This window comes from Alligator sinensis, unplaced genomic scaffold (assembly GCF_000455745.1).
Source record: "Alligator sinensis unplaced genomic scaffold, ASM45574v1 scaffold823_1, whole genome shotgun sequence".
Classification (NCBI taxonomy): Eukaryota; Metazoa; Chordata; order Crocodylia; family Alligatoridae; genus Alligator; species Alligator sinensis.
The window spans coordinates 468,072-482,487 of record NW_005842272.1 but is presented as its reverse complement, the minus strand read 5'-3'; the positions used below and the strand labels follow the sequence as shown (position 1 = coordinate 482,487).

Sequence of the window (14,416 nt, the reverse complement as noted above, 5' to 3'; positions counted from 1 at the left end):
TGTCATGCTAATAGAAGATAATTACCTTGTCCAGTAGACCCTGATTCAGGAAGTCAACTAAAAATGTGTTTAATGTAAATGTGGGAGCAATTCATTGAGATTGTTTACCTGCTTCATAATCTGGTCTAGCTATGACTGACCAGGTGACAGATTCACCAGTTTCAGATTCACTTGTTTTTCACATACAGGTTCAAACCTTTGCCCCTCTCATCCTCTGCCACACTGTTATCTGTCCGTTATTTAGTTTATGAACTTTATTTTCCTCAAATTTATTTCTTCTTTTGGAATTTGGTTTGTCTGTTTCCACTTCTTATAGCTTATGAAACATTTCATATAAATATAAGTGTTTTCTCAACCAAGGTCATCAAGCCAATTCAACATACTTACAAAAATCTATAATTATTATACTTGCATACTTTCATGGTATACAATGCTTCTATGATTCCCAGAATAATTTCCTGTGTGCACTTATTTATTTTTATTGTTTATCAATATAAATTTTCACTTAAAGTTCTAAAGATAGCAAGAGGAATAGTCCTCTTGTCTCCTATAACGTATAACTTCATTTGCGTTATGTTCAATAATAAAATAAATAAAGGGTCATCAGTAAGTCATCTATGTTATTTAAGTAATTTCTTTCAACAGCTACACATTTTGGGCTGATCCATATACCTTGCTGTAGCAAATTTTCTGTTTCAGGCCTATCAGCAGAATTCTTGCCTGATAAGAAACCTTGTCTGCCAGTGTTCCTGTTGATTGATTACAGCAAGCCAACAGATGATGTCCCCTTAAATCCACTGAAGCCATAACAAGAAATTTTCTAGGAATAGAATGGTCTCACTAGTCAAATATTCTAATAATTTTCTTTTTCCTGTTTTTACACTGTTCTTAGCTTGTTTTCCCCATTATGAAATTAATAGATGAATAGCATACAATCCCATCAATATAAAGTGATGCAGGAAAATATTGTTTATGTCTTTTACAATAAAAGTAGACAGGTTCATTACATTTAGCTAATGTTTTACAGCATTTATTCCATACCCATTTTTCCTACCCTTACACTCTGCATTCCCTGATGTCTCTAGAGCCATTCTGACTTTGAACATGCTGTGACCTGAATTTGGATCATAAATAAATTACATGAGAGTCACTTACACTATCTTTTTTAGCCAGCGCACAGGTAAACTTGTGCTGGAGAAAACTCTCTTACCTGGTCAAGGGTCAAACAATCCCACATAACTTCAGTGACCAATGAGTAGGAATAGAATTCTAAGTTCAGGTAATCGATAAACTACTATTTGTCCAAATGATTCAGAGAATAATTAAGAATAACACACAAATCTGGAAAAAACAATTGTGACAGGTTTATGGATAGTACACAAAGAGAAAAAGGGCTTAATTCATCAAACAGCTCATTGGGAATTGTGTAGGTCCAGCTCTTGTTGCTTACCTCAGCACTTAATAAAAATATTATGGACACGTCCACATGAGCGCGCACATGACTCTTGTCCTGTCTCAAACCCCTTTGAAATGTGGCAAGAGGGACATGCGGGAATGAAAAAGTGTTCCTTGTGCTGCAAATTTGCAGCATGGGGACAAAATTAGATCCCTGGATACTTGGGGGTCAAAAAAAAAATGATCCGTAGGACAGCGGGGCAAGGCATGGTCCCAGACCGTGCCTGGAGCAAACATAGGAGTCGGTCCTCCATAAGAGATGCTCTGGTCTCAGCATGTAGGAATCCGGGTCATACAGTGCTGTGTCACTGCCCACCTATGCCTGTAGCAGAGCCACAGCCAGGCTGCCTGCTGCCACCAGTGCCACTGGGACCAGGTTGGGAGGCAGGCATGTGGCAGAGCCATGGGGTGGTGAGGGGATGCAGGGAGGCAAGTGGCCAGAGATGGCAGCACGTGGCGGGACCCGGCCTGGCCCAGCACCGTGCAACTGGCTAGTTTGGCTTTGCATCAGAGCGGATCACGCAGCTCCTGTGCAAAGGCACACTAGCTGCACAGCCAGGCCTGGATCAGGCCGGGGGAGCTTGTTGGAAAATGTGCTCCACCAATCCGATGTGGCCCGGGCCATGCAGCTACTGTGCCTTTGCACAGGAGCCGTGCAACCCAGTCTGGTGCAAAGCCAGACTAGCCAGTCGTGTGGCACTGGGCCGGGTCCTGCCATGTGCTGCCTCCCTGCCTGCGCAGCAGGGCATTCAGCGCTGCTGCCAGAGGCCAGACCCAGCGCAGCGCGCTGGGACCATGCACCAAGCCACTGGGGCCTGCCAGCACTGGGGCTGCTCACACTGGGGCCGGCCTGGCTGTGTGAGGGCTCCATTGCTGGCAGGACCCGGTGTGGCTTGGCATGTGGTCCCTGCCAGACCCTGCCGGCACAGTCCCTGTGGGCGCCTGGTCTTTGCTGCAGAAGGACCCCCATGCTGCTCTGCATGGGGGGCTGTGGCCCTGCAGGGTGCCTAGGACCCTGCACAGGGTGGAGGGGCCTGTGGCTCTGCCTCATGTGTGAAGAAAGCCAAAAGCACACATTCACACGTATAGATATTTAGAATTAATTTTATTATAATGATAGAGACACTGGTAAGCTTCCAAATTGCTTTAACATTGTAAATATACTAATAAAGCCCAACTGATCAATCCCTCTCTGTCTCTCTCTATATGTGTGTGTGTATAGAGTGGTCTTTTGTTCGAATTGTGGAGGAACATAGATTTTGGGGTATTTAAAAAAATGGATTTGGGATGCTGCTGCAGCAGTCCAGCTGGCATAAGGGGTAGTGTCCCCAGGTACCAATTGGCTGGTCCCCAGAAGCTCCTGATAGAGAGTCACCCTGAGCTGCTTGCTAGGGCAGCTTTTTATACTGCTGGGGACAGCACAGGTGCTGGCCCCAAGCTCTAGCTCCCCCTGGCTGCAGATCTGGGAGGAGCCAGGCAGGGTTATTTTGCCCCAAGTGGCACAATTTGTCTCACAACAAAGTGCATGTCCAGGCATGTGCGCTGAGGCAAAAAGTCCCGACTCAAATTTGCACAGCTTCTATTTGAGGTGCTGCAAGCGCACGTGCCTGCATGTGTGGACACGGTCTGTGAGGATTAGTCAGCAGTCGTAAAGGCTGCTTGCAGACATTAAAAAAAACAAACCCCAAAACTGAGCTTTACTTTAAATGCAGCATGCTCCCATGCCAAGCCCAGTGTATGCCCAGAAGAGGCAATGCATTAGCTGGACTTGGCTTGCCCAACATTTGTATAGATTGAGCTATAGTGGGGCTTTTCTGGCACTTTTCTCTAATAGCTGATAGACTCAGCTTTAGATAAAAGCACCAATAAGCCCCATTGAAGCACCCAACCTATACAAATACTGGGCAAGCCAAGTTCAACTAACGCATTGCCTCTTCCAGTAGAGCGTGTTTTGATTTGTTTTTAACATCTGCAAGCAGATGCTTTGCAAATGAATGTGTAATGGCAAGAACAGAAACTCCCAATGCAATAGCTTTTTGGCATTCTGCATTAAATTCTAAAGGAAGGGAATTGCTGTTCCAATTCTGCATTTATTCCAAGGGAATAAATTGCTTCCAAGGGAATTTATTTGGTCAGGCCAGTAAAGCTTATTTGGTTATAAAAGAAAAAGTCATATGACAAATCTTGAACTCAGAGACCTTCACAAGGAAACTGGGAGTACCACTCCTTCACTCAGCTACCATGGAATCCAATACAGTCTGACCATTCAGTAAGCAGCACTTTAAAATCTGAGTTGTACTTTTGAGCTCTCACCCAAAGAGCTGTGGTGATATGAAATGCAATAATGTGAAAAAAAAAATTCTGCCTCTGCCCACAAAAGATCACAGTTCTGGAGACTGTAGCTAGGGCATTGGTTCTCAACCTTTTTTGGTGCAAAGAACCACAGTTTTTGCTGCCCAGTTTGCATTAATTGTCCCATGCAATCTGTCCATCAGCAGTTGGAGTATATTGCCTCTTGGAGTATATTGCCAGCATATATAAAGGCAATTTACAAATGCATACCTGGAAAGTTCTCTTCCCTGGGCAGTGGCAGTGCACAGGGCATCAGCTGTAGTTGGGCTGCCACCAGAGGCAGCAGCCAGGACAGCAGCATGATGGTTCTATTTTTGCACTTCCCCTAAGGGCACAGACAGAAGTAATAATTTTGGCCACAGAAAGTGGTCTATAGCCATGGCCAAACACAAGTGCACAGCTACATACCACTTCAAAATGGCCAATTGGGTAAAAATCTGAACCCTCATTGCATGAGAAGTCAGACAAAGATGTTTCAAAACAGAGCATCTTCTGTAACTTGTCTGTGAAGCCTGTGAGCTTCCTAGCTGTTTTCAGAATGGGAGGGGGAAAGCGGGCACAGTGAATTCAATCTGGGTTTTTTCAGAGTCGGGGGACTCCAATTCACCCACCCCACCCTCCAGCACTGGCTGGGGAACCCCTAGAATGAGCTCCCTCTGCTGCCTTTTCCCCCTCCCATTCTGATAATTTTGCAGCCTCACAGGGAGGAGGGGTTGTTGCTAAGGGAAATTTAGCAGATAGATTCCCCTCCCCACTGGAACCAACAGTGAACAGTGAACTTCTGTTTATTCCCAGAGATCATTATAACTCAGAACAAATTATGAAGTGCACCAGGAGCTGCATTTCTGTCTGCACCCTAAGTTGGTGCCTGGGGCTAGTGCCCCACCCATTAGTTATGCTACTTGTAACATCTGAGCTACAACCAGAAGCTGCCCTGAACATGTCCACACTTTTCAGAGAGGAGAGGCTATTGAGTATAAAGTGTTCAGTTTCTCAAGAGCAAAATTCATTCTACATTTGGAGGTTAGTCAGTTTATAGGCTATAGTGTCAGCAATTAGATACTGTAGTTGCTGGTGCACTAGAGCCAGACACAGTCTAGCCCCCAACAAGGCAATAACACAGTAATTTGAATTCAATTTAATTACTTTATTGGAAAAAAATGTTTGACATTTTAATGTTCACAGTAAGTTCACACCTCATTGAAAAGAACCTGGTTGGAGAGGGATGTGTTCCCAGGTGTGATTTTTTTTAAACCCATATAAATATATTAATTTATTCCCTTTCAAATCAAAGGTACACAATCATAGTAAACCAAATATCCATGCTACAGTTAAGCTTTCAAATGTCAAAATTTTTACTTACAGCACTGTTCAGCAAGTAGAAGATTTTTTTTTAAACCATGTATGTTATGTCTTTATTTTCCACTCCTATATCCCAAAAATAGTTATAGGAATTTTGTCCAAACAACTGTTTAAACAGAGATCAAATGTGGATAATGCAACCCAAGAGTTGAATATATTTAAGTTATAGGAATATGAGTGTTGCACAAATTGCTAGTTTCGTGCCCCTGGAGGCTTTCTCCAAATACCTGAAGGAGGGAGTCACACGCTCAGGCTGGGTCCATTATAAGTTTATTGATTGCGCAATTGATCGACAGAGGGGTTAAGTAACCCAAAACAGAGTCGACCCCCAGACACTGTTTGGGGGTCCTTTTATAGCTTACCTAAACAAAGAACCGTGTCGTGTTATGCAGCTATTGGTTGTCTTACAACTTCTACAAGCTTCTATTATTTCGTCTAAGTTTCCGCAAGACGTCACAGTTTCCATGGTTATATCTAAGTTTCCATAGGATGTCGAAGTTCAAAGATGGCTATGCTCGGTCACACCTGTGTGTGTTGCACAGGGGGTACTGCGGTAAACTTGGCCTTTAGTAACCCCCTGTCTTCGTGTAACTCTAGGTCACTTGAGACAGTCCTATGTGTTAAGCAGGCCTCAATCTATGTGCAAAAGTTAGTGCAGAAGCTACTTGCAAGCCATGTTGGATACAGAAGCATGTTGCAAAAATAAAGCATTGTGTCTAAATTTAGGCCTTATGTCTAAAATCTAACGTATTTGTACTACATGAGTGTAAAGGGTTATGATGGGAAATGTTTGTAGCTTTTTCAAATGAGTTTCTAGTTTTACTGATGACAACCTTTTTTATTTTATGGCTAAAATTATTGATTTGTTAGGATAAGTGATAATATTTATTTAGGAGATAAGGAGTGTCACATACAATGATCCTATTAAAACCAGTTAGCAAGCTCTTTGCTACATTTTAGATATGTTAAAAACATGCCATGATTCCATGTGCCAGAAAAAAATTTGGTGTGCAGTGGCATCCCACCACTCAGCAAGAGCTTCAACACAATTAAGTTTCTAGCAGCTCTCCTGAGGTGCGTTGTAACAGAAAGCCTAGGGCTCCTGTTTTTTTTAAGGAGCAAAAATGCAGTACATAGAGCCAGGCATCTGCATAGGGACTAGCTGCAATAGAGTAAGCAGTGAAGAAACACTGCTTCCTAAGCAGAGCTGCACATTTAAGAAAGGTGCACACCTGCAGCCAGTTGAAAGAGCACTGCTCCATATAAGCTGGCTGCAAGTAAATAGCGAGCCAGAAGTTTAAGGCTATGAGGAGCTATTGCAGAGCTACTTGCTTAGCAATATTGTAATAGGGCAGAGCCCTGCTATAGGCAACGAGGGTGCTGTTAGAGCCACAGCTATAAGCTGCCAGGGAGACCAGCCATCAGGCCCAAATGAAAAATGCTTGCAGCTGGCTGGGGAAGCCACTTGACCAGTAAGGGGTGGTGCTGGGGCAGCCTATAAACCTAGTACTTGAGCTAGAGTGGTCAGTGTGAGCCTGAAGATGACAAATGAAGGAGTATCCAGAACAGGAGAAATGTTGAGTGGCTCCTAATGGACATGTGGGCTATTCTGGGTCTGGTAGGTAGACTGCTGGTGATTTAAAGTGAAGTCTAACTTGGGGTAGGGTGGAGTTTTATGGGTCAGATGAGAAGCTGCTGTTTGCATTAAGGCACAGGGAAGAACTTGTGTTCTAGCCAAGAGGGCTTTATTCTTTTGTTTCAACTATAACTGATGGCTTGGGTTAGGGACTACTAGGGGAGGCTGGAGGTCCTAGCAGTGCATGAGGGGTGTGTGACTGTCTTGAGCCCTGCCAGAGGGAAAGGGCTTGATTGTATTTAAGAAAGAAGTTGAAGCTTAATGTAGGCCGTGGCCTAGGAGCCCAGTGCTGGAGGAGGATGGAGATGGAGTTAGGTGGCTTGTGCCCAAAGAGGGGCAGAGACTAGGACCTTTATCCGCAAAGGCTGTGGTGAGTTAGTATTCCTAGAGCTGGAAGTCTTTTTGGAAGCCAAAGGAAAAAATGACCCTAGTGTTCCAGATGCTACATTGCAGGGATGAGACCTGGCTGAATGTTGGAGGCAAGAACAGCTGTGCCTTTTGCTGGGGCTTGAGCTATTGCATCCTGTATTGTCCCCAGTTAGAAGTCACAGACAGACAAAACCAGGCAGCAACATCAGAGCAAGGACTACCTGGTGCACAGATTCATGGACTTCTAGGGCTCTGCTACCTATTGTCTCGGTATTGACTGCTAGGACATGGGCAACTTTACCCATTTTCCTACCATAATAGGGCAAAGATAGATCAAAGGGAACAGCCTAGAAAGGGTTAATGAAGCGGCTAATTACTTGCCCAGCTGTAACTAAGCAACCCATTAGTAACAGCTGCCTGCAATCCAAGCAGAGTGGGGAAAGTGGGTAGGAAGGTGCAGCTTGAGAGACAATGGGAAGAGCAAAGAGAAGGATTATGAAGAAAAGAACAACTGAAAGTGGCCCAGGGTGGTGGCAAAGACTAAGTACAGCCCTTCTGTTGCTTAACATGGAATCCCTATGCTGCAGCCCAGGGTTGTCCTGCTTCTCCTTTCCCTTGTGGAAGGGGAAGTGATGGCCCTTGGGGAAAAAGTAAGGTAGGGTTGCTGTCACAGGTACCCTTTTAGGCAAGAATAATTAGTCTCCATTTACACCTAGCATTAAACAATGGTCAGCTTTTCATTTTTCAGTTTAAATGAACTGTGGCTTTAAGTCAAATAATTAATACATTCATACCGAAAGTGGGCAGTGAATTGATAGCTAAGTCAAATGTCAGAAATATTCCTTCCAAGAGGATGGCTAGTCCTGCCTTGAACTGTGGCTTCCAGGAAGGAAGCCAATCTCTGACATGGGCAATCAGGACTCATAGTAGAGATGATATCTCTTATTAGACCAACATATTTTTTGCAAAAAAATTGTCTTTAATTGCAATTTTCTTTAATTGCAACCCTTCATCTGGCATTGGAGAAAAGATTGTGAAACCTCCTGGGTAGAAATGAAAGATCCTATGAAATATGAATTCACAGAAGCGCCTATAGATGGGAAAACTCCTCTGGGCAGTCTGCTCACTACCAGAGACAGTCCTCGGCAGTAAGCTAACTGCCCAGAGGAGTTTTCCATCTATAGGCGCCTCTGTGAAATATGAACTTTCATTTCTACCCAGGAGAAGTTTCACAATCTTTTTTCCAATGCCAGATGAAGGTTGTTTGCACCCAGAAGCTTTCTTTAACTGCAAGCTTTTTTTTTTTTTCCTTTGCAAAAAATCTTCTTGGTCTAGTAAATGATATCATCTCTACTATGAGTCCTGATAGCCTCCTCTTCTATACCAATATGGCTTTGATCAGGATACCAATCTCTGACATGCATCTAGAAGGCATGTCTGTCAGCCAAGAAAGTTTACCTGAACAAAAGCATTAACCTCAAGCAGTGGCTACTTACACTTCAAAGAGAGCTGTCTCAGTTTACCCCGACAATGGCTAAAGTACATTTCAAAAATAAGCCTCATGCTGAGAGGCATTCTGATTTGTGAGAGAGGGATCTCCAAAAGAAAATCTGATTACAAGTTTGTAGCATTTTTGCTGATTTCATTAAATATAATTTTGAATGGAAAAAAGGTGCTTAACTTGACAGACAAAGGTCTCTCTGGGGGAAGGAATTCATCTGCCTAATGCATACAAAAAACTAGAACTCTTGGTTCCAAAATGATGCCTTTTATTAGACCAACTGGAAAATGGCAAGAAAATTGTCCTTTTTCTGCAAGCTTTTGGGACCAAAGTCCCAAGGACCTTTTTTTTTTTTGCCTCCCTGCCTGCCGTCTGACACCTCCAGGGAAGGAATTCTACCTGATCAACACATCAAAGAGTTACTCAATACAGCTCAAAGTCCCTCATGGACCCAGAGGGACAGATTTCCATCTTCAGCTCCCTCTGTGCAAAAATGAAGTTTATTTCCTACCTATGGGGACTCTTTTACCATCTTGTACCATCTACACTTTTCCCAGAGCCTGACGAAGGGACTTTGATCCCAAAAGCTTGCAGAAAATGACATCTTCCTTGGCATTTTCCAGTTGGTCTAATAAAAGGTATCATTTTGGAACCAAGAGTTCTAGTTTTTTTGTGTGTCTTTTTGTCTCAGACCAACACAGCTACCAAGTACATCTCTGCCTAATACACACACTCTCCCTGAGATCTGAACAGAGAAATAAAGATAGGGAGAGATTCTTAATGTATATGAGATCTCCTTTGAGGAGAAACTGTCTAGGAAATCCCTGTCTTGGGGCAAAATTCCTGGTTCCACCCATAAACTCGGGAGAGCTGGGGTGTCCTGCTAACAGCTGGCAGGGTTGCTGGCTAGGGAAAACAGTGGAAGAAATTGATTCTAGATTAGAGAAGTGAAATGAGGGGGTGGGTTTTTTTCCTTGTTTCTCTTGCATACTTTCTGTCTCTACCTAGTGGTTACTATTTTTAATATTATCTGTGTCTTTTGTGACTTATAAATAATATTATCTATATTACTACTGTTTTATACACTTTATAGACTTGCATGTGGCAAGAAGCAATATCTAGGTAGCACAAAACTAGAGGCATCTGTTTTCACAGAAATGGAGCTGCAAGGTCTGGTCAGGGACTGAGGAACCTAGGATTCACTTGGGGTAAAGAGTTTGCCCTAAGGGCAAAAATCAAGTCTGCTCCCTGAAGCAGCAGAACCATGGGGAGAGGCTATGGCTTCTGGGGTTACCCTGCCAGCAGTTTGTCGCAATTGGCAAAAAAGTACTTTAGTTTTTCACCAGAAGTTTGAAGCTCACTTATAGCACTTGAAATGGGCTTAGAGTATAGTTCTAATTAGTAGATAGTAAGTCTGTGAATATTAATTCAAATAAATGTCATTGTTTAAACACAAGAATAACTAATTTTACATGCCTAATATCTAAAGGAAAGGGTTTTCTGTAGATCATTCTTGTGCTTTTAAAAAAATTTCCTACCAAGGCCTAATTGATATAAATAATATTTTGGAATGTATATAGCCTTCATAAAAACAATGGTGCACACTTTCCTGTGTAGGCTAATCTTTGAGAGAGGCAGAGTCTTTTGTTTAGTTTCCTTTTGCCTTTTTTGAAAGCCAGTGGTCAAAATGCAATTAACCTGGACTGTTTAAAGTGGGACCTAAAGCCACCATGGTTGAAACTGTCCAACCCTGAATGAGCTTTGTACTGGAGAGATGTCCAATACTGGACAGAAAACTGTTTTTGGTTTTTACCCTGAGAGGGATGGGTCTTTAAGCTATCTGAATAAAAGGGATCATGGGCAACAAAATGGCTTCTATGCCAGACTTGGTCGTGAGGGGATGCTGATGGAGCCTTGGCAATGTGGTAAGCAAGATTTTAAAAGGTGGGTATATGGCTTGGGTCCCTTCCATAAGTGCCTGTTGTCCCAGAAGGAGGGTAGTCCCTGAGCCTTGTAGCCTTGGTTGCCGTCCCCTCCCCCTGTCTTTCCAAGAATATGAAGAGCAGGACCCTGTTCAAATGGCTCGCATCCATAGATGCTTCTCAAGCAATCCCAGGATGTCATTCTCCTGTTGTATTCGGCCTTGGTGAGGCCACAGCTGGAATACTGCATCCAGTTTTGGGCTCCACAATGCAAAAAGGATGTGGAGAAGCTTGAGGGAGTGCAGAGGAGAGCCACGTGCATGATAAGAGGTCAGGAAAACAGACCTTATGATGAGAGGCTGAGCGCCACGGGACTTTTCAGCCTGGAACAGTGCAGGCTCAGGGGCGATCTGGTGGCCACCTGTAAGTTTTGTTTGTTGGGTTTTTTTTTGTAACCGGGGGTGTTCACCAGGATCTGGGGGAACGTCTGTTCATCAGAGCACCCCAAGGGATGACAAGATCAAATGGTCACAAACTGCACTGCGACCAGTTCAGGCTGGACATAAAGAAGAACTTCTTCACTGTCCGAGCCCCCAAAGTTTGGAATAGACTGCTGCTGGAGGTGGTTCAAGCACCCACATTGAACACCTTCAAGACAAAGCATCGAAGTGTGTCTTGCTGGGATCCTATGATCCCTGCTGACTTCCTGCCCCTGGGGCAGGGGGCTGGACTCTGATCCTCCAGGGTCCCTTCCAGTCCGAATGTCTATGAATCTAGGAAACACTGTCATGTCCCCACTATATGGGTTTAGGGGTTGTCCATTCTCTCTGGGCTTAGGTGTGTTTGTAGGCAGCTCTGTGCTCTATTTCAGGTACCTACACTGTATGACTCTAATTTCTTATTTTTTGTTAGGTGAATGGACTTGTATTATGGCCCTTATACACTTTATTCAGACAAGTTGGCTCATTGAACTAATGGTATTGTTCTGAGGAAAGAGATGCATCTGTTTGCTCAACTCATCTTATTTTGGCCACTTTAATAAATTAACTGAGAGCTGCACCCACTTGCTGAGATGACTTCTGTGGATGTCAACACTACCTGCATGAGTAAAGCTAGCAGGATCTGGCATCAAATCTCTGGTAAGAATTTCAAGTTACGCAAATATATGTTGTATCTCTTTTTTTTTTTTTTTTATTTGTTCACATCTATGCTGAGTCTAAAATTTGAACTATGAATTACTGTTTTTCCATGCAGTACTTTCAAAATGCAAATAAAAATATGTACAGCTCTTAAACAGTTCCCCAAGGGGGAGAAAAATCTTTCTTTTATCTTTCAGTTCATTTGATCTAGGTATTCATTTTCATATTTATCTTTTGCTATTTCTAGTTGTCATTAATGACTATAAATATAAGCATTTACAAATGGCTCTACTTCCATTTAAAAAATGGAACACCTTTTTTTCTTACTCTAAAGGGGGTGGGAGGTGCCTAGAATAGATGGTATGGCATAAAATATTCTGGAATTTAAAAATAACACCAGTACTAATGTATTGATGGTTTAAAACAGCTGCTGTTATGATGGAGTTGGAAGTCTGGCATAAAGCATACATGTGTATGAGTGTACACAAAGTTTAAAGTCCAAAACTGTAATATTAAATACTTTGATCAGGCAAATAGTAATACATCATGGGTTGCCACATCTGATCTGAGGGTGCAGTCACATGGGAGGGTTTTCTGTTTTAATTTTTGCCGGGAGGGGGTTAATTAAGTTCAGTTGCTTATCACGGGCTGAATCTGTCTTTCACCTTCACTTATCCTGACAGACAAATATTTAAACAGTGCAAAATGGGATTCTGGGCATAGATAAAGGTGTATGCTTACTCCAGCAATGTCTGTTCCGTTTGAAGTGGGAGTACATGTCTGTCCACAGTATCTATTTCTTGGCCCTTAGTAAAATAGCATGATCGTGGAATTTGGCTATAATGCCCAAGGTACTATATTCATCACTGCATGATTAGCTAGCATACAAATACTCTACGTTTTCAGAGTTGTGCAGGTTTTCCCATTTCAATTGGTATAAATGTAATCTTTTCCTTGCATCCAGTAAAGTGAATAAATTTTTGCCCATTGAGGATGACCAGGGCTACATGCTACAGAAACAGTGCGCTGTTTCTGTGGGTGGTTTTATTCTTTTAAAAAAAAAAAAAAAAAAAAGGACATGGCATGGTAATCCTTGAAGTAGATGTATGCTATACAAGCAGTATGTAGTAAGTCAAGTAAAGTACCCAATTTAGAACAATAGCTATTGGATGGAAAGTTCATTTATATTTAGGTTGAAAGAATGCATACTCCTTACTTGGATGGTAGATATAGAAAATATACCGGCAGTCTCAACATGGGTGAAATTCCTGCCTGCTCAAGGGTATAGGTTGTAGCCATGTTGGTCTAAGGATATAGATAGGCAAGGATTTTGGGGTACAACTGATACCTCTTATTAGATCAACTAAAATAGTTGTAAAGAAAAAAAAATTTTCCAAGCTTTTTGGTACAAACACTCTTCATCAGGCTTAGGAAGTATCTGCAGTTGGTCTGTCCTCTTCCTGGATGGGATAAAATAGAAGCCAGATCCCAGTATGAGAGAGTGAAAATGCAAATTGAAGCACTGATGGGCAGTCAATGGGAGGGAGGAGGGGAATGTAGAGCTGCTGTAGACCGGTTCCTCTTCTCTCTCCGCCCCCTTAGCTGGGTGGGGCCAAGGAACCTACTACAGGCTTGATAGAATCACTTGGTAGGCCAGATCCAGCCTGTGGGCTGTTTTTTTTGCCCATCTCTGCTCTATGCTCTGTCAGTCACTTTGTACACTGGATATTACAATGCGTGGGAGATCCAGAAACTTTATCGTAGTGAGCCAAGAGTCCACTCCATCAATTTCCATATATCACTTGTATAATATTGGGATGCTGGCTGTTTTCTACCTGTTCAAGACCAGTGTTGATTTACTGTCTAAATGATATTCCAATAGCTCTTAATATGGGAAAAATTATGCAACAGGAATGAGAATTTTTTTAAAGAAATGATCACTGGTATTGTTCTTTTATATTCTTCCTCCCTGAGGTGTCAAATTTCACCAACAAATTTGTATAAAACTAAGCAGACATTGATGTTTGTTTGTTATGTTCTTGTAGGGTTTTTTTGTGGATTTTTTGTTTTGAGTTAAACATCAGACTTATTGAATCGAGATAAATACTGCCAGGCTTGAAGTTCTTGTCAATATTGACTTTATGGGAGAACCAAACTTAATGCTCACTGAAATTATAGTCAGTATATTTAGACGCATCTTTTATTGTGTCTTTGTTCCACCATTTGTACAAACAGCAACAAGAATTTGAGTAACAAAGGCATATAATGCAAGAAAATAATGCATCACTAGTGCCTCAAGGGTTCTGGACCATATAACAATCTGATTCAGTGCCTTTAACTGAGTTCACTCCTTCTGTGGTTTGATCTTGCCCCTCCACTGAAATCCCTGGAAGAACTTCCACTGCATAGTTCAGGATCAAGACTTGCAAGAACATCATGGCTAACAAAATTGCAAGACAAGGAAAAGCCCAGATGGTTAATATTCATAAAATACTGCTAATGCTATAAGTGTAGTACATGGCACTGGAAAGAGCTGACTATGCCTTGGCAAAGGTGGGAGTGGGGGGGGGGTAGATGGGGAAAGTTTATGCTGACCAGTCCTATAGTGGGGAAGGGGGCAAACTTCCTGCATTTTGAAGCATCATTCCATCTCCTGTTCTCCTCTTTCCCCTCCCCCCCC

The 14,416-nt window shown here is 42.5% G+C and overlaps 1 long non-coding RNA gene across 1 annotated transcript in view; it reads left to right on the top strand.

The window, feature by feature from the left end:
- The first annotated feature begins 6,680 nt into the window (after nucleotides 1–6,680).
- LOC102370802 overlaps nucleotides 6,681–14,416 on the top strand; it is an 11,694-nt gene continuing 3,958 nt past the window's right edge. Inside the window, exons 1-2 of the long non-coding RNA XR_324345.2 lie at nucleotides 6,681–6,787; nucleotides 11,510–11,736. This is a non-coding gene — a long non-coding RNA (uncharacterized LOC102370802). The remainder of the gene's footprint in view (nucleotides 6,788–11,509; nucleotides 11,737–14,416) is intronic.